Here is a 27,343-nt window from a genome sequence, read left to right on the forward strand (position 1 = left end):
GAAATTAAAAGACGCTTACTCCTAGGAAGGAAAGTTATGACCAACCTAAATAGCATGTTCAAAAGCAGAGACATTACTTTGCCAACAAATGTCCGTCTAGTCAAGGCTACGGTTTTTCCAGTGGTCATGTATGGACATGAGAGTTGGACTGTGAAGAAAGCTGAGCACCAAAGAATTGATGCTTTTGAACTGTGGTGTTGGAGAAGACTCTTGAGAGTCCCCTGGACTGCAAGGAGATCCAACCAGTCCATTCTAAAGGAGATCAGTCCTGGGTGTTCATTGGAAGGAATGATGCTAAAGCTGAAACTCCAGTACTTTGGCCACCTCATGTGGAGAGTTGACTCATTGGAAAAGACTCTGATGCTGGGAGGGATTAGGGGCAGGAGGAGAAGGGGACGACAGAGGATGAGATGGCTGGATGGCATCACTGACTCAATGGACATGAGTCTGAGTGAACTCCGGGAGTTGGTGATGGACAGGGAGGCCTGGCGTGCTGCGATTCATGGGGTCGCAAAGAGTCGGACACAACTGAGCGACTGAACTGACTGAAGGAGATGGCACTACTGGAGTGGTGTCAGGAGGCCAATTAAAATGCAAGATGTAAAAAGACAGTCTCAGTCTTCCCTGGTGGTCCAGTGGTTAAGAATCTTCCTTGCATGCAGGGGATGCTGGTTCAATTCAGGAAGATCTCACATACTGCACAGCAATGAAGCCCAAGCACCAGAACTACTGAGCCCACACTCTAGAGCCTGAGAACTGAAACTGCTGAGCCCATGTGCTCTAGAAAGTAACCCCTGTTCACTGCAACTAGAGAAAACTCCTGAGCAGCAATGAAAACCCAGAGTAGCCAAAAATTACTAACTAAATAAATTTTTTTAAAAAGACTCAGTCTCATAATACCCAGAATGTCCAGGTTTCAGTTGAAAATCACTCCTCTTTCCAAAAAATGGGAAAATCTCAACCTGAATTAGAAAAGACAATAGATGCCAACACCAAGATGACAGGATATTATCTGACAAGGATATTAAAGGAGTCATCCTGAAAATATTTCAAGGACCAGTCATCAACATGATCAAGATACATTTTTTTAAAAAGGAAAATCTCCAGCAAAGAAATAGAGGGTAAAGAAGAACTAAAGGAAATTTTTAGAACTGAAAGTTACACAGAGTTGGGTAATTGAGACAGAGCCAGAATGTCTCAGTTACCCACTTTGGAAAGCCGCCTGGTGCACTCAAAATGTAACCAACTCAGTTGCAACTAGACATTTGTCCCAGTGCCACGTACTGTGACATTATATTTGCTTTTATTATTGGTACATACCCATCACATTAAAAGAAAGAAAGAAGCGTGGACATCATGTTTTATTTTTAAAGCACATTGAAGTGTCAATTATTTTGTTATCCAATTAGATGGCAAAGCATTGTGTTTATTATACAACAGCAACTGGGCTAAAAAGAATAAAGTGTTGACCTTATGAGACTAAGCACTCACCACAGCATTCCCAAGTTACAGGAAGACAAGTCAGAAAAACTTATATATTTTAAAATGAAATAGCTCATCAGAGCAGTTTCTTCACAAAAATAAAAATGAGGCTGCAACTAAAGTAAGTCTCCAAGTGTTGGACAAACAAGAAGAGTCCTTTACTAATGGTGAGTTAATTAGATTGATTTACTGCAGTACCTGAAAATAAACTAGTTTAAGACTATTGGTCATTCAACTATAACTTTCTTGAAGAGCTGAGGACATTGTGAGCAACATAAACAGCTAATTAAAATAGGGCAAATGTTTTCAAGTGATATTCTTTGGCCTTTGATAAACCTAATGGGGTTGCTTGATAGGTGTTGCTTATTTGAGAAACCAATACTGAGTTTGAAGCACCTGAGTTACACTGTAACTAGTGTGTGTGTGGAGCAAGGACATTTTCAAAGAGGTTCAGAAAACACAAATTCAGTACAACCTGAATGCAAATTGTTAAGCTACTTTACAGTAAATGATGGTAAAAAAAAACATTTGTGGAACAAAAAAAGGCTTAGTTGGACAAATTTGCAAAACTTCTGAAAATACAAACCCTTTAATGTGAATGGTTAGTCATTTTGTTATTCAATAGCAGGGACTTTGCAAAAAACATTGGAATCTATCATGTGTTATTGAACCAGTAGAGTCAGCAGTGACCCTCATTTGGATTAACGTTTATTACTTTCGTGAATTTTTGTCAGAAAAAAACCTGAATATCTTAACTTTCTCAACCGCATAGCAATTCAATAGGTTAGCAATTATAAAGTGTTAATTTCTTTTTTTTTTTTTTTTTGAGCTCAAGGCTGAATTGAATTTTTTTCTAAGATAATCACTATTATCAACCATGGGTTGAATTTGAAAGTTAGCTCCGGTTACAAATTTGATGTTTCTTAGTGAAATCAACCTAAAACTCTAAGGAAATATAGAGTTTGTGTGTAAAATTTATACTGTAGTAAAGCAAATTAGACAACAGCTAATGTTTAAATCACAAGTAAACGCAAGTTGCTTTATGTACCTTCTGTGCTATCAAAAATTATGGACACAGTCAAGGTTGCAGGGGGAGGAAGGAGAGGGTGAGATGTATAGAGAGAGTAACATAGAAACTTACATTACCATATGTAACATAAATAGCCAATGTGAATTTGCTGTATGACTCAGAGAACTCAAACAGGGGCTCTGTAATAACCTAGAGGGGTGGGATGGGGAGGGATGTAGGAGGGAGGTTCAAGAGGGAAGGGACATATGTATACCTATGGCTGATTCATGCTGATGTTTGGCAGAAACCAACAAAATTCTGTAAAGCAATTATCCTTCAATTAAAGATAGATAAATTTTAAAAACCAAAAAAAGAAAAAGAGGTCCAAACTCTATTCCCATACAAATTTGTGTGAGTATACATTCTGAACTGAAACTACAGTTGTAACAATATTTTTTTGGACTGCAATGAAAGTGCAAAGGAAATGTCCTTATTGCAAAGTCCATTTACCTGAGAAATTAATGGGCTTCCACCTAACTTTTGGATGGAAGTGATAATCTGCACTGTAATGAAATGCTAAAAGGCAGATATCGAGGAGAATCTAGCAGAATTCTGAACAGTCTCCCAAATGGTAAATACGCTCAATTAATACCATATCTTTAGGGTATTTGCTAGTATTCACACGCGTGAAAAAAATTTTTTCAAAGGTAAAATATGTGAAATGTTATTACAGGTTGGCAGTAATAGATGAACACTTGCAATCAATTTTGATGACAGGAAACAGTAACTTTTAACCCCAACTAAGCAAAATGTCATCCCCCAAATACTACCATTCTTTCCATTAGTGTTCCTGTATTGTAAAATATCATGCTTAGTTTTTGTTTATGAAATCTTATGGAAATTTGTTTCTCTCTTGTCATGTAGATATATACTTAATACCTTCAATTTTGCAACTTGGCCTGTAAAGCCTAAAAGAGATTTACCATCTAGCTCTTTATAAAAAGTGTTTGCAGAGTCCTGGAGAGGAGATTTTGGTCTGTGTCTATTTATTTATTTATTTTGAGACAGCAAGACAAATGCCCATGAAATCGCAAACAAACCTAGTCTCTTCATTTCTTTTTTCTTAAATTTAAAATATTCTTCTGAAGTACAAAAAAGCTAAGGAATCTTGACCACCCACCTTTCTGCACACACAGTCCCTTTCCAGAGGTCACCCAGGGGTTATCCTGCTTCCTCCCTGTCTTCTCTACAGTTTAGTCTCACTCAAGAGCCAGAGTGATTCTGTTAACAAGCAGGGCAGTTCTGACCCCTCTGCTTTCAGCCCTGCAGCAGCTGCCCATTTTATCCCTTTTAAAACCATGAGCCCATAGTGGCCATTTTAGCCCACGTACCCACCCCATCCCCACCCACATGGAACTGGCCACACAGGCCTTTGATTTTCCTTGGCACACTCCTTTCTTAGAGGCTTTGCATGAAATATTCTCTCTGCCTGGAATCATGCTGCCTGACTTAGCAAATAAATATACAAGATGCCCAGTTAAATTTTCATTTCAGATAAACAAATAATTTGACTATGTCCCAAATATTGCATGGGGCATACTGACATGAAAAAATTACTCCCTACTTATTTGAAATTCAGCTGTGACTGGGTATCATCTATTTTGCCTGCCAGCATGTCCTGGAGTGCTCCTAACTTCTATCAAGTCTTTTCTCAGAAAGGATCTCCTTCCCAGTGAGGCCCACCCTTAGTACCCATTTAAAATTACCACCTAGGTCTTTCTCTGCTACTGCTAAGTTGCTAAGTTGCTTCAGTCGTGTCCAACTCTGTGCAACCCCATAGACAGAAGCCCACCAGGCTTCCCTGTCCCTAGGATTCTCCAGGCAAGAACACTGGAGTGGGTTGCCATTTCCTTCTCCAATGCATGAAAGTGAAAAGTGAAAGAGAAGTCGCTCAGTCGTGTCCGACTCTTCACAACCCCATGGACTGCAGCCCACCAGGCTCCTCCGCCCATGAGATTTTCCAGGCAAGAGTACTGGAGTGGGGTGCCATTGCCTTCTCTGGGTCTTTCCCTACCACACCCAAATTCCTTTACCTTTCTTACTCTCTTCCTTACAACATTCGTCACCTTCTAACACACCAGATAATTCACTGGTTGTGTTTATTGTTTATTTTTATCTCTTCTTATTCAAGTATAAGCTACACATGGACAGAGATCTGGTTGTTTTGCAGGAGAAAAAGCATTAATCTATCCCAGTAACTAGAAGTGAACCAGGCACATGAGAGTTCTCAAGAAATGATTGTTGGAAAATAAGTGAGTGTCCTCCGAGCAGCACCCAGATGTCCACAGGTAACAATTCCACCTTGAACTTATTTATATTTTTCCAAGTTTTTTTCCCTCCCCATCCATTGAAGCTGGCAGGCGGGTATCACTCCCAAATTCTCCCTCTCTCTCATCCTGCCCTATTCCTCTCCCCCAAATTATTTGGTTTCCACAACTTGCTACAGTTGCTCTGTATTACTCCTCACCCGTCACCTTCTCGCTGCTCCATGGTTCCACCTTGTCCTTAAGGTGTCACGTGTTACTCTACAATTTCAAAGTCTCCTTGCCTCTTATCTATCCCTATGTGATCCTTTCCTCATACTACTTCTTGATGATCTTTTTAAAATGCAAAATAATGAGAAATGAAACAGAAACCACAATTTATAAGACTAACAGTGTGAACCTCAAAACTGATAAACTGTCTCAAACTATGACATGACATGAAAAACTACCTCAAGTTCAAACTGGCTTAACACAGCTATTTCAGGTCTGTATATTCAAGATAAGCCCTTAGTTCAGGCGTTCCACAAAGACTCAAGGATTCCAAAAATGAGCCTGTGCCAGCAACTCCCTTGGTTTACAAATTCTGGCAGGTCCTCACTGCCCAAACCTGCCCCAGAACCATCTGAAACCTTTCAGCACCCTGCCCTCACTCTCCCTTTGAGATGTTAGCAAGATTTCCTAGAGGTGACGCTCACTTTTGCTCAGAAAGTTGAATAAACTCAGCTTCATGTGATCAGTCTCTGGTGGTCTTGGTAGGAGCTCTGCAGCCATCTTTCAGTTTTCTGCTTAAGTTCCTTTTATTACTCTCTATGGCCTCCAGAGAAGTCCACTAGTCCCATCATGGTACACAAGCGCTGTCCCTGAGAAGCCACCTGCCCTCTGCTCCCAGCATGGTTGTGGCTTTGTCCTTTCATCTTTTCCTGATTTTGCAGATGCTCCACCTACCTGTCTTTTTCTGCTCTCTAGCCCATTCTTTCAGGTATAGTTCAAGTTTCATCTCCCAAGCTACACATCTTTCTTACTCATTCTCAGTAGCCTTTTAGACATACATTGGCCCAAGTATTGAATAGTTGGCTTACTCAGCTATTGGAGAGACATGACTTGCCCCATTTCAGGCCCAGCATCAGACCCAGTGCCTGGTATATGGCCATCATTTGCAAACTTTTCTCCATAAATTAAAGGGAACAGATGAGTAAAATGTTTTCCTTTCCCCTCTTTCTTTAAGATGTCTCTCATGGGCTTTGAAATTTTCTGGTTCTGTCACTAAGGCATGTCCGACTCTTTGTGACCCCATGGACTGCATCATGCCAGGCTTTCCTGTCCTTCACAGTTTCCTGGAATTTGCTCAAACTCAGGTCCGCTGAGTCAAAGATGCCATGAACCATCTCATCCTCTGTCACCCTCTTCTCCTCCTGCTTGAAATCTTTCCCAGCCTCAGGGTATAAAAGACTCATTAAAATGAGTTGGTTCTTCACATAAGGTATTCAATTATTGGAGATTCAGCTTCAGCAACAGTCCTTCCAATAAATATTCAGGGTAGATTTCCTTTATTATTAACTGGTTTGATCTCCTTGCTGTCCAAACGACTCTCAAGAGTCTTCTCCAGCATGACAGTTTTAAAGCATCAGACTTCTTTTTGGTCCATCTCTCACATCCACACATGACTACTGGAAAAACCATAGGATCTTTGTCAGTAAAGTGATGTCTCTGCTGTTTAATACACTGTCTAGGTTAGTCAAAGCTTTTCTTCCAAGGAGCAAGCATCTCTTAATTTCATGGCTGCAGTTACTGTCCATAGTGATTTTAGAGCCCAAGAAATCACTGTTTCCACTTTTACCCATCTATTTGCCATGAAGTAAAGGAACAAGATGCCACAATCTTGGTTTTTTGAATGTTGAGTTTTAAGCCAGCTTTTTCACTTTTCTCTTTCACTTTCATCAGGAGGCTTTTTAGTTTCTCTTTGCTTTCTGCCTTTAGGGTAGTGTCATCTGTGTATCTAAGGTTGTTGGTATTTCTCCTGGCAATCTTGATTTCAGCTTGTGATTCATCCAGCCTGGAGTTTTGAATGATGTGTACTCTGCAAAGAAGTTAAATAAGCAGGGTGACAATATACAGCCTTGTCATACTCCTTTCCCAATTTTGAACTAGTCTGTTGTTCCATGTCTGGTTCTAACTGTTGCTTCTTGACCTGCATACAGGTTTCTCAGGAGAGAGGTAAGGTAATCTACTATTACCATCTCTTGAAGAATTTTCCACAGTTTGTGTGAGCCACACAGTCAAAGGCTTTGCTGTACTCAATAAAGCAGAAGTAGATATTTTTCTGGAACTCTCTTGCTTTTTTGATGATCCAACAGATGTTGGCAATTTGATCTCTACTTCCTCTCCCTTTTCTGAATCCAGCTTGAACATCTGAAGTTCACAGTTCACGTACTCGAAGCCTGGCTTGGAAAATTTTGAGCATTACTTTGCTAGTGTGTGAGATGAGTGCAATTGTGTGGTAAACTGAACATTCTTTGGCATTGCCTTTCTTTGGGATTGGAATGAAAACTGACATTTTCCAGTCCTGTGGCCACTGATGAGTTTTCCAAATTTGCTGGCATATTGAGTGGAACACTTTAACAGCATCATCTTTTAGGATTTGTAATAGCTCAACTGGAATTCCAACACCTCCACCAGCTTTGTTCATAGTGATGCTCCCTAAGGCCCACTTGACTTTGGACTCCAGGATGTCTGGCTCTAGGTAAGTAATCACACCATCATGGTTATCTGGGTCATGAAGATATTTTTTGTATAGTTCTTCTGTGTATTCTTGCCACTTCTTCTTAATATCTTCTGCTTCTGTTAGGTCCATATCTTTTCTGTCCTTTATTGTGCCCATCTTTGAATGAAATGTTCTTATACAGGACTGGGGAAACAGACCCTTGGAGGACACAAACAAAACCTTGTGTGCACCAGGACCCGGGAGAAAGAAGCAGTGACTCTACAAGAGACTGACTCAGACTTGCCTGTGAGTGTCCAGGAGTCCCCAGAGGAGGCGTGGGTTGGGAATGTGGCAGTGTGTGCACTGGACCTTTTGAAGGAGGTCACCATTATCTTCATTACCTCCACCATAGTTTGGTCTCAGGTCAAACAACAGGGAGGGAACATAGCCCTGCCCCAAAACAGAAAACTGGATTAAAGATTTACTGAGCATGGCCCCACCCATCAGCATAAGACCCAGTTTCCCCCTCAGTCAGTCTCTCCCATCAGGAAACTTCCATAGACCACTTATCCTTATCCATTAGAGGGTATTCAGAATGAAAACCACAATCACAGAACTGATCACATGGACCACAGCCTGTCTAACTCAGTGAAACTATGAGCCATGCCATGTAGGGCCACCCGAGACGGATGGGTCATGGTGGAGAATTCTGACAAAATGTGGTCCGGAGAAGGGAATGGCAAACCACTTCAATATTCTTGCCTTGAGAACCCCATAAACAGCATTAACAGTATGAACAACAAGGGATTTTAAAGAACATTATAACTGAATTCAGAAAACACACAAGTATAAATATAGAAGTGGCTCAGGTAAGCAGCACTTACAGAATGTTGCCTTGGCAGTGGTGGTTTAGTCGCTAAGTTGTGTCCGACTCTTGCAACCCCATGGACTGTAGCCTGCCAGCCTCCTCTGTCCATGGGATTCTCCAGGCAAGAGTACTGGAGTGAGCTGCCATTTCCTTCTCCATTAACACAAGGTAAACCAGCTTTGATTAGCCAGGTTTCCATTACATTCATTATCTTAATTGCCCATTTTGAGATTAATCATGTAGGGCCCACTTGCTACTAGCTAATCTATGGCAGAAAATAAGTGAAAAGAGCATAGAAAAGGAACTCAGATTTTGTTAGTTTTCTATTGCTATAAACAAATTACCACAAACTTGGAGACTTAAGACAACATCCACTTACTGTCTCACAGTATCTGTAGGTCGGAAGTCCAGGCCCAGTGGAGATGGGTTCTCTGCTGAGGTCTAACATGGATGTAACCAAGATTTTGGCCTAGGCTGCATTCCCATCTGGGGCTCAGAGTCCTCTTCCAAGCTCATTCAAGTTGTTCGCGGAACTCGGTTTCTTGCAGTTTTAGGACTGAGGTCCCCAGGGACTGATCTCAGATTCTAGAGACAACCCTCAGATCCTAATTACCTTGGCCCTGTCACAATATGGCAGCTTCTTGAAAGCCAATAGGAAAACATACCTCCACACAAGGGAATAATAACCCTTACATTCATAGGTCTTCTCCATTCTCCAGGTTGTGCAGGTCTTGTGCATCAACAAGAGGGAATTAGGGGGCCATCCAGATTCTCCCTTCCACACGATGGTTACAGGGAGATTTTTAATACAGTGTCAAAAGCAAGGCCTATTGTGTATCAGAGGAATGCATAGAAGAGAAGTTTCTGATCTGGAGATTAGGAACTGAGTACTTAACGAACATAGATATGAAACAACTCAGGAATAATAAACGAAGGCACAAGCAGTTTAAAGTAGAATTTAGCTAAAATCTAATAGGATATATTTTCTTTTTCTTAAAATGGGAGTTAGCATTTAAACAGTTGTTTTATTATTTTTGAAGCAAAATTGCAATGTTATTGATTACAAATGTACTGCTCAATGACACAATAAATGTCAATGTGGAATGCTTTGTAATACACCAGATAGGTAATTCAGTTCAGACCATCTCCCCATCTTCAGTTTCCTGTCCTCCACAAAGACCTAAAACTGGTTGAAATAGCCTGAAAGGCCAGAGTTTTGACCTATGCTGCAAAGTGCAATGTTAACACTAATCCACTAAGAAATCAACTCAGTAATCAGTAAATATCTTGAGTGAAACAACTCAACGCACCCAGTTAAATAATTTTAAATGATTGTTTTATAAGTCTAATTTATTTCCTCTGTTCTACCTGCATTTTATTTTATTTTAAAGTGAATCGAGAGATTGGGACTGACATTTATTGATATATACTACTATACATAAAATGGGCTTTCCTGGTGGCTCAGTGGTAGAGAATTCACCTGCCAACTCAAGAGACATGGGTTCGATCCCTGAGGTTGAAAAGATGCCCTGGAGAAGGAAATAGCAACCAACTCCAATATTCTTGCTGGAAATCCCATGAACAGAGGAGCCTGACGGGCTACAGTCCATGGGGTTGCAATAGAGTCAGACATGACTTAAGGACTAAACAATAACAATATATAAAACAGATAACTAATAAGAGCTTGCTGTATAGCAGAGAACTGCACTCAATGCTCTGTGGTGACCTAAATGGGAAGGAAATCTAAAAAGGAGAAGATATGTGTATAGGTAGAATTGATTCACTTTGCTATTCAGCAAAAACTAACACAACATGTTAAAGCATCTATACTCCAATAAAATATCAAAGGAATCAATACCTGATTCCTATATTACCATAAAGTATTTTAGATACAATACTTTTATTTTACTTATGAAGGTTAAATATCATTTTATCTCTTAAACAATATCATAATCCCTTTTTGAATAATATAATCTTATTAATAATTCAAATGTTTTCTAAATGATTATTAATTTTCAATATTTAAAGTTTTCTAATTTCTAGGTATGGGAAAGTGTTCTAAAGCATAATTTGCTTTAGCTGTCTTTTCCCATATACTCTATTTTCTAAAATCATACAGCAAAAATAGTTTAGTTTTAAAGGCTGAAAGAAATTCCCTATGTATGACAGTGTAGTATTAGTATATCAAATAACTTCTACTGTTATTGAAAAGAAAATTAAAACACTGAAATACACCAGAGAGGATATGAAACAAAATGTTAAATCTGCATGTATAATATGGTATGTTATGGTTCGGTTTCCATAGCAAGTTCTTTCACAGATGTTAACAGGGATATTGTTGTGAAATATAAAATAGCATAAAGCAAAGTTATACATATTTTCAATCAGTGATTAGCTTACTACACACAGAAGACAGAAGCTAAACCACAAGATATTACTGAACTAAACAAAGATGGTGACAACTGTGAGAGGTTTACAGAACAGCATTAACAACCTCTATATTGAAGATATGGGTTTCTTTAGTGGCTCAGACGGTAAAGCTTCTGCCTGCAATGCGGGAGACCAGGTTCGATCCCTGGGTTGGGAAGATCACCTGGAGATGCAAATAACAACCCAATCCAGTACTCTTGCCTGGGAAATCCCATGGATGGACGAGCCTGGTAGGCTACAGTCCGTGGAGTCTCACAGAGTGTGAGACAACTGAGAAACTTCACTTTTATTTTCACATTGGAGATAAATTGTTCAAATATCCAATTGCATAGCTCTTATAATGGCTCTGGTCTTCCCTCGTGGCTCAGATGGTAAAGAGTCTGCTTGCAGTGCAGACTCCCAGGTTCAATCCCTGGGTTGGGACGATCCCCTAGAGAAGGACATGGCAACCCATTCCAGTATTCTTGCCTGGAAAATCCCATGGATGGAGGAGTCTGGCAGGCTACAGTCCATGGAGTCGCGAAGAGTCAGACACTTTGCCTCACTACAACCTGTCTTTTTGCATCACTGTGGCCTGACTCTTTGCCACACTGTGGCCTGACTCTTTGCCACAAAGGGGCCTGACTGTTTGGCTCACCAGTCTCAGCCTCTCATCCTCACTAACGCCTGACTCTCGTACACACTAGGGCCTCACCATGCCCCTCACTAAGGCCACACTCTGGCCCTCACTATGCCCTCTCTTTTCCTATTACTATCTATCACTAGGCCCTGACTCTTGTCCTTGCTGAGCCCCGAGTCTTCTCCTCACTGGGCCCAGACACTGGTCCTGTCTATGGCATGACTCTCTCTCTGCAGCCTGACTGCTCTTCTCTCTGCGGCTGACTCTGGTCTTCACTGTGACTTGAGTCTCGTCCTCACTCCGGCCAGACTCTGGTGCTCACTCCCTGGTGACTCTCTTCCCCATGAAGGCCTGGCTCTGGCTCTCTCTAGGGGTCTAGTCGGCCCTCTCTATGGCCTGACCCTTTGCCTCACTGGGGCCGGACTATGGTCCTCTCATCCTCACTAGAGCCTGACTCTCGTCCTCACTAATGCTGACACTAGTTCTCACTGCTCCCTGAGACTGGTCCTCACTACAGTCTGAGTCTGGGCCTCACTAGGGCCTGGCTCTCATTCTCACCATGGCCTGTGTCTGTCCTCCATGGCCTGACTCTGGTCCTCACTGTGCTCTGCTCTGATCCTCAGTTTGTCCTGACCTTGTCCTCACTTGAGCTGACTCTTATCCTCACTGGGCCTGACTCAGGTCTGCACCGGGCCATGGCTCTGGTCCTCACTGTGGCTGACTCTGGACCACGTTGTGGCCTGACTCTCCCGCACTTGGGCCTGACTATTTTGTCACAGGTGCCTGACTCAGGTCCTCACTGGGCCCTGACTCTGGTCATCATTATGGCCTAACTCTGGTCCTCACTGAGCCCTGAGTCTGGTCATCATTATGGCCTAACTCTGGTCCTCACTGAGCCCTGAGTCTGGTCCCCCAAAGGACCTGACCTAGTCCTAACTGCAGTCTGACCCTGCTCCTCTCTATGGCCTGACTCTGGCCTCACTGCAGCCTCACCTGGTCATCAATACATCCTCACTCTTTTCCTCTCTGTTACCCGACACAGCTTATCACTATGCCCTGATTCTGGTCCTCACTACACACTGGCCCTGGTCTTCACCGTGCCCTGAGTTTAGTCCTCACTGTGCCCTGACTCTGGTCCTCACTATGCCCTGATTCTGGTCCTCACTATGCACTGGCCCTGGTCCTCACTGTGCCCTGAGTTTGGTCCTCTCTATGCCCTGATTCTGGTCCTCACTACACACTGGCCCTGGTCTTCACTGTGCCCTGAGTTTGGTCCTCACTGTGCCCTGACTCTGGTCCTCACTGTGCCCTGATTCTGGTCTTCACTGTGCCCCGATTCTGGTCCTCACTGTGCCCTGATTCTGGTCCTCACTATGCCCTGACTCTGGTCCTCACTGTGCCCTGATTCTGGTCTTCACTGTGCCCCGATTCTGGTCCTCACTGTGCCCTGATTCTGGTCCTCACTATGCCCTGATTCTGGCCCTCACTACGCCCTGATTCTGGTCCTCACTATGCACTGACTCTGGTCCTCACTGTGCCCTGAGTTTGGTCCTCACTATGGCTTGATTCTGGTCCTCTCTATGGCCTGCCACTGGTCTTCATTACAGCTGGACTCTGGTCCTCTCTAGGGCCTACTCTTTGCCTTACTGTAGCCTTACACTTTGTCTCACTGGGCCTGACTCTGGTCTACACTGGGCCCTGAGTCTTGTCCTCTCTATGGCCTGACTCTGGTCCTCCCTAGGCCCTTTATCTGGTCCTCACTGGGCCTTGATGCTGGTCTTCACTACAGCCTGCCTCTGGTCCTCACTAAGGCCTGACTCTCGTTTCATAAGGGCCTGACTTTGGACCCACTGGGCACTAAATCTGGCCCTCACTACAAACTGACTGTGGTCCCTAATACGGCCTGATTCTGGTTCTCACTAAAGCCTGCTCTCGTCTTCATTTTAGCCTGACTCTCGTCCTCACCCTGACATGACTCTCCTCCTCACCGTGGCCTGACTCTCGTCCTATGACCTGACTCTTTCCTCTGTCCTGAACCTTTGCCTCAATATGGCCTGACTGCCTCACTGGGGCCTATTTCTCGTCCTCATTGGAGCCTCACTGTTTCTCACTGGGCCATGAGTCTGGTCCTCTCTGTGGCCTGACTCTAGTTCTAATTATGGCATGACTCAAATCCTCACAAGGGCCTGACTCTCATACTCACTAGGGCCTGTCTCCGGCCCTCCCTGGGCCCTGTCACTGGTCCTCTTAACTGACTGACTCTTGTCCTCCCTACGGCCTGACTCTGGGCCTCTCTATGGCCTGACTCTTTGCCTCACTTCAGCCTGATGCTTTGCCTCACTGGGCCTGACTCTGGTCCTCATCAGGCCCTGACTCTAGTCCTTTCTACAGCCTGTCTGGTCCTCACTGCAGCCAGACCCTGGTCCTCTCTATGGCTTGACACTCTTCTCTCAACTGCCTGACTCTGTGCCTCACTACAGGCTGATTCTTTGCCTCAGTGAGGCCTGACTCTGGTCCTCAGTAGGCACTGACTGTGGTCCTTACTGGGTCCTGACTCGGTCTTCCCCACAGCCTGACTCTGGTCCTACTGGGCCGAGTCTGATCTCGAATGGGCCTTAACTCAGGTCCTCACTACGGCCTGAATCTGGTCTTCCACTACTTCGTCACCCTTGTCCTCACTTCAGCCTCCCTCTTGTTCTCAAACTGGCCTCACTCTCATCCTGACTACAACCTCACTCTGGTTCCTCACTATAGCCTCGCTCTGCTTCTCACTACATCCTCACACTTTTCCTATTACCTGATATTTCTTCTCACTAGGCCCTGAAAATGCTTCTCAATATGCCCTGACTCTGGAGCTCACTATGCACGGAGTCTGGTCCTGTGTTCCCTGAGTCTGCCCTCGCTGAGCGCTGACATGGTCCTCTCTATGGCCTGACACTTGTCCTTAACACAGCCTGACTCTGGTTCTCACTGTGGCCTGAATCTGGTCGGCTCTACTGCCTGACTCTGCCTCACTATGACCCGATGCTTTGCCTCACTACAGCCTGACTCTGGTCCTCTTTACAGCTTGATTCTTTACTCTCTACTGCTTGACTCTTTGCCTCACTGGGCCCTGACTCTACTCCTCCACACCGCCTGACTCTGGTCCTACTGGGCCCTGAGTCTTCCTGAATGGCCCCTGACTCTGATCATTTCTTCAGCCTGACTCTTTGCCTTATCAGGTGCCTGACTCTTTGTCTCACTTGAGCCTGACTTTTTGACTCACCAGGGCCTGACTCCGGTCCTCACTGGAGCCTGAGATGATTCTTCACCTGGCCCTATTCTGGTCCTCACTCTGCCTGACTCTGCCCCACTATGGCATGAATCTCATCCTCTCAAGGCACTGACTTTTATGCTACTAGGGCCTGGTTCTTGGCCTCATGAGGGCCTGACTCATCTTCAGTATGGCCTCACTCTGGTCCTCACTATGGCCTGACTCTGGTCCCCACAGCCTCCTCACACTTCTATATCTGACACTGCTTCTCAATATGCTGTGACTATGGTCCTCTCTGTGGCCTGACTGTCTTTGTCACTATGGCCTGACTCTGGTCTTCTCTTCGACTTTATTCTGTCCTCTCTACTACCCGACTCTTAGCCTCACTGGGACCTGACTGTGGTGCTCACCATGGCCTCACTGTCGTCCTCACTGGGGCCTGACTCTTGTCCTCACAAGATGCTGACTCTAGTTCTCACTGCACCCTGAGATCGGTCCTCACCGAGTTCAGAGTTCATTCCTCACTGGTTCTCACTCTGGTCCGACTCCGGCCTTCACTATGACATTACTTGTCCTCTCTACAACCTGACTCTTTGCCTTACTGGGGTCTGACTCTGGTACCCAATCGGCCTGACTGTGGTTCTCAATGGGCCCTAAGTCTGGTCCTCCCTACAGTCCTACTCTGGTCTCACTAGGTCCTGACTCTCATCCTCACTAGGGCCTAACACTTGTCCTCACTAGATGCTGACTCTGGTCCTCACGGTGCCCTGAGTCTGGTCCTCACTGGGCTCTAACTTTGGTCCTCACTACAGCTTGACACTGGTCTTCTCTTTGGCCTGACTTTCATCCTCACCACGGTCAGACTCTCGTCCTCACTATGTCCTGACTGTCCTCCATGGCCTGAATTTTGCCTGCTTACAGGCTGTTTACCTCACTGGGGCCTGACTCTTGTCCTTACTGGAGCTTGACACTGTTCCACACTGGGCCCCGAATCTGATCCTATGACATGACCCTTGTACTCAGTAGGGCCAGACACTCTTCCTTACTAGTCCTTGAATCCGGTCATCATGCGGTTTTAACTCTGGTCCACACTGTGGCTTGACTCCAGTCCTAACTAGGGCCTGACTCTCATCCTCACTTTGGCCTGACTCTTGTCCTAACTAGGACCTGACATGCCTCACCCTGGCATGACTCTCATCCTCACCATGGCCTGACTCCTTGCCTCACTGGGGCCTGATTCTTTTCTTCACTGGATGCTGACACTTTTTCTCACTGGGCCATGATTCTGGTCCTCGCTACGGCCTGACTCTGGTCCTCACTAGGGCCTGACTTTCATGCTCGCTAGGACCTGACTCTGCTCCTCACTGTGCACCGATTCTGCCCTGTCAATGATGCTCTCTGTGGCCTGACTCTGGTCCTCTCTGTGGGTTGACTCTTTCCTCACTGGGCCTGACTCCTGTCCTCACTGGACCCTGGCGCGATTGCTCACTGGGCCGTGATTCAGGTCCTCACTGCAGCCTGACTCTGCTCCGCTTTGGCGCAGACTCTCACGCTCACTGGGTTCTGACCTGCTTCCTAGGGCCTGACTCTCACCCTCACTGCAGCCTCACGCCGGTCCCCACTGTGTCCTCACTCTTGTCATCACTGTGGTCTCACTCTGGACCACTATGTCCTCACTATGCCCCTCATTACAGCCTCCTTCTGGTCTTCACTACAGCCTCACTCTATTCCTATCTATTGCACGACACAGCTTCTCACGATGCCCTGACAAGGCTTCTCTATGGCCTGACTACGGTCCTCACTAAAAACTGACTCTGATCCTGACTACGCACCGACTCTTGTCCTCACTAAGTCCTGAGTCTGGTCCTCTTACGGCCTGACTCTGGTCCTCTCTATGGCCTGACTCTTTGCCTCAATAAGCCCGATCCTTTGCCTCACTGGGCCCTGACTTGCGTCCTCACTGGGCCCTGAATCTGGTCCTTCCTAGGGTCTGACTCTGGTCCTCACTGTGGCCTGACTCTGCCCCACTGGGACAGGACTCTGGGTCTCACCCGGCCCCGAGTCTGGTCCTCACTACAGCCTTACTCAGGGCCTCACTAGGCACTGACGCTCATCCTCATTAGGGCGTGAATCTCACCCTTTCTAGGCCTGGCTCTGGCCCTCACTGGGCCCTGACTCTGGTCATCATGACAGCCTGAATGTGGCCCTCACTAGGGCCTGGCTCACATCATCTCTGCGCCCTGACACTCATCCATGGAGCCAGTGCTGTAGCTGTGGGCGCGCCCTCCACCACCCCGCCGACAGAGACCACCGTCCCCTCACAGACTCTCACCAATTGTCCTATGGCCCCTGCTCAGGCCCTGGCCTGGCCAAGGCTCTGCCTCAACAGGAAAGGCTTCCTTTTTCCACTTGGGCTCAAGTAGGCAATTATAAAACCAAAGCCAAGAGCAACACAGCACGGGCTTTACTCAGAGAAAGAACAGAGAAGCAGGCACTAAGTTCGCAGCTCAACTTCTCGCCCACCTGGAGAAAGTGGTTCGATTTTAAACAGTAAAGACACTGGGAGGAGGAGTGAGGCTAATGCTGGGGAGGCAGGTGCGTTTAGGGGAAGGGCAGGGCTTTTCCAAATTAGCAGGGGGCCACCTCATGTTTACCTTTTCTTGGTTCTTCACGTTGGGTACGGCCACTGGTAGGTGTGTCACTTAATATAATGACCAAGTTAGCAGCCAGTGGTGACATGAAAGGAGATCTTAATTCCCTGCCCAGGAATTGAAACTGGGAAGCCTGGATGAGAACCGTGAATCCTAGCCACCAGATAGGCAAGGGCTAGAAGCTAGAAGCCATTTTTCCCTGGATCTTTGCCCACAGTGAGAAGTGTATTTATCACAGAGACAGAAACTGTAAATTCAGGTATAAATTTTTTAGAGACATAAAGAGAATAACAACAAGTGGGGAAGCACACAGACAGATGGCTTGTTAAGATAGAAGCACAGCAGAGAAAGGGTGTGGGCGTCCCCCCTAGTGAGGAGGAGCAGAGAAAAGAGATGGTTAAGTCATTTACATGGGGCATCTCTTCCGGGTCTTTGTTTTCCTTCAGGCTAATTATCCGGCTTCTTTGTCCACACTTGACCTACCCTGGGACCCTCCCCTGGGTGCACACTCACTCTTGAGCCAGGATGGATCTTGAAGTGAAGTCTTCTGGGAAAAGCAAGACTCACTGCTCCTGGCATTATCTCTTGAGTTTTGACCCATAAGAAGACTTTCTGTGCATGTGCAGCGTCTTCCTTGTCCCAAAACAGTGGTGGGCAGAGATCCCTTAGCTCTTTACTCATACAGGATTTTGCGCCCCCCTCTTTATCCTTGCCATGACTATTACCTTAAGGTGTTTGCAAGAGACAAACACTGGCTATTTACTCTCTGTTGTTATTTCCATTTCAGAGGGCAACCAGGAGGCTGATTGTAAATACCTAGACTGAAGCCCATCTAACTCTTCCCTCAGAAATGCTAACAATTGTAAGTATCCACCATGAAATGAAGTACACTTATTCGTGTCCCATGAAATGCAAACAGGAGGCCAGTTATGTCTAATCTGGAGCCCATCTATCTCCCACATTAATAATACAGTAAAATCAACACACAATGTCTGCTGGAAGTCAGATTCATTGCCAGCTTGGTCCCAGCTGGTTCCATCTAGTTTTGCTTGTGTAGCTACCATTCTCTCTGGAACCTCTACCTTAGAGACTTTTGTTACCTCTTGCTAAAGGTTGGGGTTAAAGGGTTGTGCACAAGGACACCCCTATTATAGGAGGGTTCAGATGCTGCTACAGAAGCCCCTAATCCTTCCCTGAGAATACTGAGTTGGGGTGAGAGCATTCAGGCAGCAGGGCAGACAGCTTGCCTTAGTGCTCATGTGGTGAAGGGGGCACAGAACCAGGGGCTCAGCCTGCAAAGCCCAGAACCACTCACACACCAGAGCTCACACTCACATACTCACACAACTCCAGAGCTGTTCCTGCAGTGACAAGGAGAAGGGGTGTGACACCTACTAGACACTGAGGAAGAGGGTGAGGCCTGCAGCGCTCCTGGAATGACAAGAAGGGGTGTCCCACCAACTAGAAGAGGACAAAGGGGGCAGGGGCTGCAGTGCTCTAGAAGTGACAAGGGGAAGGGGTGTCCCACCTACTAGAGGTGGAGGAAGGGGTGGGGCCTGCGGGGGGGCTCCAGAGCTCAGCACTGGTTGGGGTGCTCACAGCTGAGACAGGCCTCAGGGCACAGTGGGGAGGCACCAGTGGGGGCCCTGAGCTGGTCACTCACCCATCGTGTCTCTCCCTCCTTGAGGGTGTCTAGGGTGTCTCTTCCCCCGTGACAAAGGGCAGAGCCCTGACAGTCACCCCCACCCCAACTCCCCAGGGAAGCTCACTGGAGACTTGGCACCCGGCTGGGGGCTGGTCACGTGATGGTTTCTGCTCTCCCTCTCCAAAATGCCAGTGCCCAGAAGGGGAGCCAGGGCTCAGCGAGAACCTCATGGTTAGTGCAAATAGCATAGGTGCAGGGGCCTGCCCCTAATGGGAGGGAGGCTTTAGAACAGGGCACTGGAGCTTCCCACCAGCTGCATGAGCTTCCTGAGGCAGCGGTGGCAAACGACCACACACGGACGCTCTGAACAACAGAAGCCTGTGCCCTCTCAGGCTGGAGACCAGCCGTATGGGGTTAGGGTGTCCCAGTGCTGCGCTCCCTCCAGAGGCTCCAACACAGGGTCCTTCCTGCCTCTTCCAGCTTTTTGGGCTCCAGGTGTTCCTGGGCTTGTGGCCCCCTCCCTCCCACCTCTGGCTCCATCTTCACCTGGTATCTCTTCTGTGTCCGTGTCTCTTAGAAGGACGCTCTCAATGATTTAGGGCCACCCCAATCCAGGATGACCTCCTCTCCAGATTCGTAACCAATTACACCTGCAAAGAACTACTTCCAAATAAGGTTCCATTTTCAGATTCTGAAGTCATGACATGGACATAGCACCTGGGAGCCACCCATTCACCCCACTACAGCCCCCAGTTCCCAGACGCCAGCCTGCCTTCCTCAGGACAGCACTCAGGCTGCTGACTTTCCATCTTCCTGCAGGGAGGTGTCTTTTGTTTCTTACTGTAACTTCGTGAGGTTGCATGGGGGGACCCTGCTGGCGGACCTCCTGGCGATCCCAGGGACCATGCTGAGTGTCCTCCCGGAAGTGCGGGAGCATGGCCAGGGCTGCCTGTGCATACTCTACACTGACCAGTTGGTGGTCAGGCACCTGCGCGGGCTGGACTGGTCCCTGGACCACTGCACCTTCTACCACATCGACAGCCTGGTGCACTGTGTGCGGGCCTCTAAGACCATGATGTGCGGACCTGCCTGAACGCTGGGAGCCCTCCTGCCTGTCCTATGGCCTCCAGCCCCCCAGAGGCCCTCCAGCCCTGGTGTGGACACCCTCATCCAGTCGTGGACCCCTGCTCCTGCCAGGGACACCCCATCCCAGTGGCCCCCAAGAGGCCTGCTGGGAGGGGTGAGAACTTGGCCATGAAGAACAGGGCAGTGGTGGGCTTGGACTCTGGACCCAGGGATCAACCTTCTTCTGTCCCATCCAGGTCAACGCTGATGAAGAAGTCTGTAGAAGCCAAGCCATGGATCCACCTGCATGTAAAGAAAAACCCAGAGTTAAAGAGCCTGTCAGCAGAGTGGAGAAGGCCAGACAGAAGTCAGCCCAGCAAGAGTGGGAACAGACAGAGGTCTGTGCCCTCAATAGCAACGACAGGACTGGGGCGCCTGGGGAGCAGCTTGGTGGCTTCTGTGAACAGATGCAGCCTCCTGGACAGTGAGCCAGCCCTGTGTCCACACCAGATGGGACCATGGAGGCTCGGTTGTGAGTGTTACCAGTCTCGAGCTGAGACAGCACGATAGGAGCTTTACACAACTAGATAAGAAGACAGTCAATCTTATTCCTAAAACTGGATCAATCAGAACTTCCAGGATATAACTTGCTTCACTAGTTCCTCTAATCTGAATTGCCCCTTGCTAGCCGAAGAGACTTTTTCTATTCTTCCAAGACAATAGATTCTTAATGTGTAAACCTTTTGCTTGGAAAAAAAAAAAAATCCGTGTTTCTTGTGAAAAAATCTTCTCCAAAAATACAAATAAAATACTAGTAAGAAGACGAAGACAGGGCTGACCCTGACTGCAGCAGGTGTAGACAAGAACAGGGGCTACTTGCGCACTTGTGCCCCAAAGGCCCAGAATGTGGTGTCTGAGCCATCGGGGCTCTGACTCGAGGGGCCCACCTCCACCTGGGCTCATGTGGGGGGCTGCTGCAGGGAGAGCCTGGCCTTGGGTGACTTTCCAACTTGCCCCACCTCAGCTTCACCCCCCTGGGCGTTCACTCCCAGCCCACCCCACCCCCTTAATAGTCTTCAAATGGTATCTCTCAATCAACAGGCCTGAGTGGGAGGTTTTAACACTGAGTGGGGGTCCAATGACCAGTGCCCCACGTGTTCTGCATGTCTTGCGGGGGGAAGGAGCCTCGCTCTCACAGTCATGCCCCCGTGCACCTGGGGCTGGTGGTGGAAGTGGAGGTGTGGCAGCCCTAGGCTCTGCTCTGACAGAAGCTCTCTTTCTGCGGACAAGTCTCTCCTCACTCCTCTATCCTCCCTGGAAACTCAGGAGCCACAGCATATGGGCACCTCTGGCATCAAGACCCACCCTGGGGAATTTCTCAGAAGCAGGGACCAGGCCTCTTTGTGATGCACGGGGGCTAGGATGCCTCATACCTGGGAGGGCCTTGGACTCAGCTAAGTACCACCTGGGGTCTCCTCCCCACCCCCCACCCCCGGTAGAGGGCTCTTCGATTCCAGGGCCCCAAGACCCTCCACCACATTTGACCCTGATTGCAGAGCCAGGGATCCAGAGACTGCCTCCCAGATGCTTTTCCTGGAGGCTCCCAGAAGTCCCTGAAGCTGTTATACTCAGGGTTAGTTATGATGAAGGATGCAGTTAAACTCAGCAAGGACAGGTGTGGAGCAGAGTCCAGCCTCCTTGGCTGTAGCAGCCCAGGAAGCCCACCTGAGCTCTGAGGTGCAGGGTTTACGATGTGCCCGACCTCAGCCTCCAGCTCCCTGGGGACTCGGGAAGCCCCACCACGCACCATGCCATGACGACAGACCAGCCTGGAAGAGAGGCCCAGGAAGCAGAGACACCCGCAGCAGACTCCAGGTGACTCCAGAGCCAGAAGCAGAGGCCTGGGCTCTGTGCACAGTAGAGCCCCCAGCACACAGGGCAGCGCCTATCCCGCGTGGCCAGCAGGGGCGCACAAGGTCAGCTAGTGTCCGTGGGCCTCAATCTGTGGCCACTAACTGGCCTGCTCTGCTCACAGAGCGAGGCCGATGGAGGGACAACAGGGCGGAACAAAGCCAGGTCATGGTCAGGCTGGGTGAGAAAGGGTCCCAGGAGTGAGAAGCCAGCTGCCCTTGCTCATGAGCTGAGAGCTGACATCCACCCTGTGGTCAGTAACGTCTCCCCACATCCCCGATAGGGCTGCGTTTCCCAGTCCTGGGGCAGGGTCATACGTGTGTACACAGCAGGATGCACAGCAGTGCATACAGCAGGCCTGGCGTCTGCCCTTGCCATGCAGTCGAGACCTGGTGAGGGTGGAGCATCCCAACAGGCAAGGGGCCGACTGCGGGAAGGGTGCTGGGGTGAAGCATTTAGGAGCGTTTGGAGGGAACCCTCGCCTGTCAGCACATGACTGAGGACACTGACCAAGGGTCAGGGAAGCCCAGGGAGGGTCCTGGGTCACCCCTGAGGCTGGACGAGGAGTGTGGGGCGCGGGTGTCAGAGCTGCTCGCTGCTGGGCGACGCCGAGCTCTGCACCCCTGGAAACCACCCGGTGTCCAGCTAGACCGCAGCCAGGAAGACAAGGGAAGCCCATTGACATAGCTGCAAACACTGGCATGAGGCGTTCACTCTCCTCTTCACCCGGCGTGGAAAAGGGCAAACTGAACTGGAGAGAGATGGGGATGAGGTGGGAAGCGTGGGTGCTTGGAGCCTAGAGGGGAGGGTCTCCCCGTGAGGGGGTGAGGCCACAGGGAGCAGGAGGGGCAGGGGGACGGGGGCAATGGTCAGTGAGCGCTCGGCACTGGGGCACGTCCACCGTCCTTCGGGCCGGCCCCCTTCCTGAAGGCGGGGTCTGTAAGCACAGGGGCCTCTGCCCTTGGAAGGGGGTTTCTGTCTGGAGGGTCCCCAAGGCTGGATGTTGGTGGGGACACGGGCCCATCTGGCAGCCGTGGTGAAGACACCGCTCTCTCTGAGCGAATGAGGCGCACACCCAGTCCCCGACCTGTGGAAGATCTAGCCCTCTGGGGGTTTTGGGGTCACCGGAGTTGGTCCTCACTCCATGGGATACCCGGAAGGGAGGGGTGGATCCGTCCTGGCCCAGCTGCGCCTGGGCTCTTGGGGAAGACCTCTCCGGCCCACAGACTCACAGGCGTCAGTCACCACGGCTCTCAACACCCTCCTCCGAGAACAAGGTGCAAGGGCCTACCCTGTGAAACGAGGCGCCTGCGTCGGGGGCTGGAGGGTCCTTTCTCAGATGGCCACACTCAGGGCAGGAGGGGGGTGAGGGTGGCCTGCAGGCACTCACCGTGGTCATTACACCACTGTGGCTACTTTCTCGGGGCTGAGGTGCCCAGTGGACGGGGGCCAGGCAGCCGTACCACAGGGAAGAGTGGGTCTTCCTGGACCCCGGGTCCCTCCTCCGGGAAGGGACAGGGTTATGTGCAGAGGGGAGGCAGCTAGTGACTGCCCTGGGTTTTAACAAGCACGACGCTCAGGCCTCCACAGGCCAGGTTTGGGATTCCTGTGGCCCCAACACAGAACACCAGATGCATGTGGGGGGAGGTGTGAGGGGTGTAATAGGGGACACTTGCCCTCAGGCTGGAGCCCTAGATCCAGGTGCTGGGGGCCTGCTCCTGCTGCAGGTTCTGTCGTTAGCTGGTTCCAGCTCTCTTTGCCCATTTCTGTCTCTGCTCTCACCTGGCCTTCTCCCCATGAGGACTGCTCCCCTCTCACATAGAGGTCAGTGACCTCATCTCAACCTGGACAGCTCTGCAGTGGCCCATCTGCACACAAAGTCCCATTCTGAGATCCTGGGAAGTCCAAGTTCCTGGGCCTCTTGAGGTGACAAATCCTGGTGGTCAACACAGCTTGTGGGGACGTGGTGGGGGGCGGGGGCGGGGTTCCAAGGCCGGAACCCAGAAGCCTCATGGAGGAAGCAGTGTCCTGACTCAGGGAGGACAGATGGACAGGCAGAGGCAGGAGGAAGGCCAAGTAGGGGACCACCCCTGCCCTCTGGGTGGTGAGCAGTCTCTAGAGGGCCAGGCAGGAGCTGGCAGGATGGGGATGTCAGAGGCAGGTGGCCCGATCTGCAACGTGGGTGTCACTTAACAGCAACCATAACCCATAACCCAGCCCGCACACCAGTCTCAGCCCTAATGCTAACCCTTCAAACCACCAACACCAAGCCAAATCTAATCAAATCACACAAGTACGTAATAATAAGAAAACTACACCAGTATATCGTATACACAGAAAAGCAAGAATTCTCCATAAAATTAGAGCAACATGGAACCATCAAAACATTGAATGGACAGTGCCATAAGCAATATCTCTACACCAAAAATGCCAGGTTGTTCCACATATTAAAACTAAGCAGTGTATTGAACCACTATAAACTGTGAGGCAGAAACACATGATCATTTCAATTCCTGCAGAAGAAGCTATAATCAAAGTCCAGTGCTATCTCATGATACAAACACTCCAGAGAGCAGGAATAAAAGGAAATCTGTCCAATGTGAGAGCAGCATACAAAGCCACGTCAAGCTTCATGCTCAACGTAAAACAGTGAAAGATTTACTCCTGAAATTGGGAACAAGGACAGGAAGCCGGCCTTCACCACTGTTACTCAATAGGGTACTGGAAGTGCTACCCAGAGGTCTGAGGAAAGAAACAAAAGGCATTCATACATAAACAGAAAAATTAAAACTGTGTCTGCTCACAGAACACAGATCACACTATCTTATATGCAAAACTTCCTATAACAACGAAAAATTATTTGACTAGTCAACTAATTCAGCAGTTATAAGACAAAATATCACTTTACAAAAATCTATCTTATACATATATACTAGCAATAAATAATCTCAAAATGAGCTTATAAAAATAATTCCATTTAAATGTTAACATTAATATTTAGGGATATATCTAATCAAGACACAAAACTTACTCTCATGTATATAAGGTTGTCTATCCATCTGAAATTACTGGAAAATAAAATACTTTTCAAAACACCATGTCAAAACCATGCCAGAAAAGCAAAGAAAATATTAAACCTCCATATAGAGGCCAAGCCTTATCCAGATCCAGTGGACTCAAAATCCACATGGAATTCAGAAGGCACTGTGAGAAGACTATATTAGGGCTTTCCTATAGAGGCCCTGAGTGACCCCATGGACTACAGCCCTCCAGGCTACTCTGTCCGTGGGATTTCCCAGGCAAGAACACTGGTGTGGGTTGCCATTTTCTTCTCCAGGGGATCTTCCCAACCCAGGGATCAAACCTGGGCCTTCTGCATTGTAGGCAGATTCTCTACCATCTGGGCCACCAGGGAAGCCTGACCCTGCTGCTGGGGAAGATTGAAGGCAGGAGGAGAGGGTACAATAGAGGATGAGATGGTTGGAGGGGATTACTGACTCAGTGGACACAAGTTTGAGCAAGCTCCTAGAGATGGCAAAGGACAGGCAAGCCTGGTGTGCTGCAGTCTGTGGGGTCACAAAGAGTCAGACACACTGAGCAACTGAACAACAACAACATAAAGGACTTCCCTTTCCTCCCTGTTGTGGACAACCTGGATGTGGCAGAAACTGGGATTTTAAATTCCAATTTTCTACACCATTCCACCAAAAAAACTACTAGAAATAATAAATGAATTCAGTAAAGATGCAAAATAAATACGCAGAAATCAACTGCACTCCTAAACAATAATAATGAACCATCCAAAAGTAAAAAAACTCTATTTACAACTGCATCAAAAAGAACAAAATACCAAGGAATAAATTTAACAAAGAATGTCAAAGACCCATACACTGAAAACTTTAAGACAATGATGAATAAACCAAAGAAGACACAAATCACTGCAGATACCTGTGCTCATGGAACAGAAGAGTTAGTTAAAGATACTTCTGCTCACCATGAATATTCATTGATAGCCTGAATATTCATGGGATGGACTGATGCTGATGCTGAAGCTCTGATACTTTGTGGCCAAAATATTGAGGCAAAGAACTGACTCATTGGAAAAGACTCTGATGCTGGCAAAGACTGAGGGCAGGAGGAGAAGGGGGTGACAGAGGATGAGATGGTTGGATGGTATCACTGACTGGATGGACTTGAGTCTGAGCAAGCTCTGTGAGTTGATGATGGACAGGGAAGCCTGGCCTGCTGCAATCTATGGGATTGCAAAGAGTCTGAAACGACTGAGCCACGGAACAACAACTTGGGTTCATGATGGAACAGAACAAATACTGTTGTAAAAATGTCCATTCTACCCAAAGCACACAGTGAATGCAATCCTTCCTAAACTTCCAATATTTTTCACAGAAAGTGCAAATCCTCCTAACATTTGCGTGAATCACAAAGGACCCCAAATAGCCAAGGTGACCCCGAGAAAGAACTGTCTGTAGGCATCTCCCTCCCTGACTCCACACTAAATCTGGTGAAGCTACAGTCACCAAAACTGTGGAATTGGCACAAAAAACAGGCACACGGCCAGAGGAACAGGACAGAGGGCACAGAATTCAGCCCACACGGATGGTCCATTATCCATGACAAAGGGGCCGAGGACTCACCAAGGGCAAGGACAGTCCCCACAATAAACAGAGCTGGGAAAACGACACCACATCCAAAGACGGGCCCTGGACACCGTCTAAACCGCACATCAAACTGACTAAAACCCCCGCTTCCCACCACGGCCTTCTGGGTCGTCTGATAACTAGTCATTCGCACCCAGGAAACTTCACCAAACTTCTCCTGAATTTTCCTCACCTTTTCCTCTCGATGTCGCCTGAGTCATCAGGAATCCCAGCTCCCATCAGTGTGGACGCCGCCTCGTGTTGTCCTGAAGCCGAAACCCCAGCGACCTCCAAGGAGACTGAGCGCTCACCTGGGAGTCCCAGCCGAACTGAGCGCTCACCTGGGAGTCCCAGCCAAAGCCCTGCCGTGCCCGAGCAGGCAAAACTCCCGCAGCTAAGCTAAGCCGGAGCGGCAGGGAACACGCATGCGCTGTGAGTCAGTGACGCGGGCTCAGCGCCACCCTGTGGTCAATAAGGAAAGTGCCGGCCACGCCTCACTCACAGGTCACGGGGCACAGCGGCCCCTGCGGGCAGAGCTGCTGAGTCTGTTAAACTGGAAAGCGAAAGTCGCTCAGTCGTGCCAGACTCTTTGCGACCCCATGGACTATACAGTCCATGGAATTCTCTCGGCCAGAATACTAGAGTGGGTTGCCTTTCCCTTCTCCAGGGAATCTTCCTAACCCAGGGATCGAACCCAAGTCTCTCGCATTGCAGCCGGATTCTTTACCAG

At 48.1% G+C, this 27,343-nt stretch overlaps 1 long non-coding RNA gene across 1 annotated transcript; it reads right to left on the reverse strand.

The window, feature by feature from the left end:
- Nucleotides 1–19,643: 19,643 nt before the first annotated feature.
- LOC138446190 (uncharacterized) lies at nt 19,644–27,052 on the reverse strand. The gene is made up of 2 exons (XR_011259222.1): nt 26,807–27,052; nt 19,644–20,350 (listed from the first exon to the last, which is right to left on the reverse strand). It is a non-coding gene; the product is annotated as an uncharacterized lncRNA (long non-coding RNA).
- Between the last annotated feature and the right edge of the window lie 291 nt (nt 27,053–27,343).

Source organism: Ovis canadensis, chromosome 9 (genome assembly GCF_042477335.2).
Source record: "Ovis canadensis isolate MfBH-ARS-UI-01 breed Bighorn chromosome 9, ARS-UI_OviCan_v2, whole genome shotgun sequence".
NCBI classification, from domain to species: Eukaryota; Metazoa; Chordata; class Mammalia; order Artiodactyla; family Bovidae; genus Ovis; species Ovis canadensis.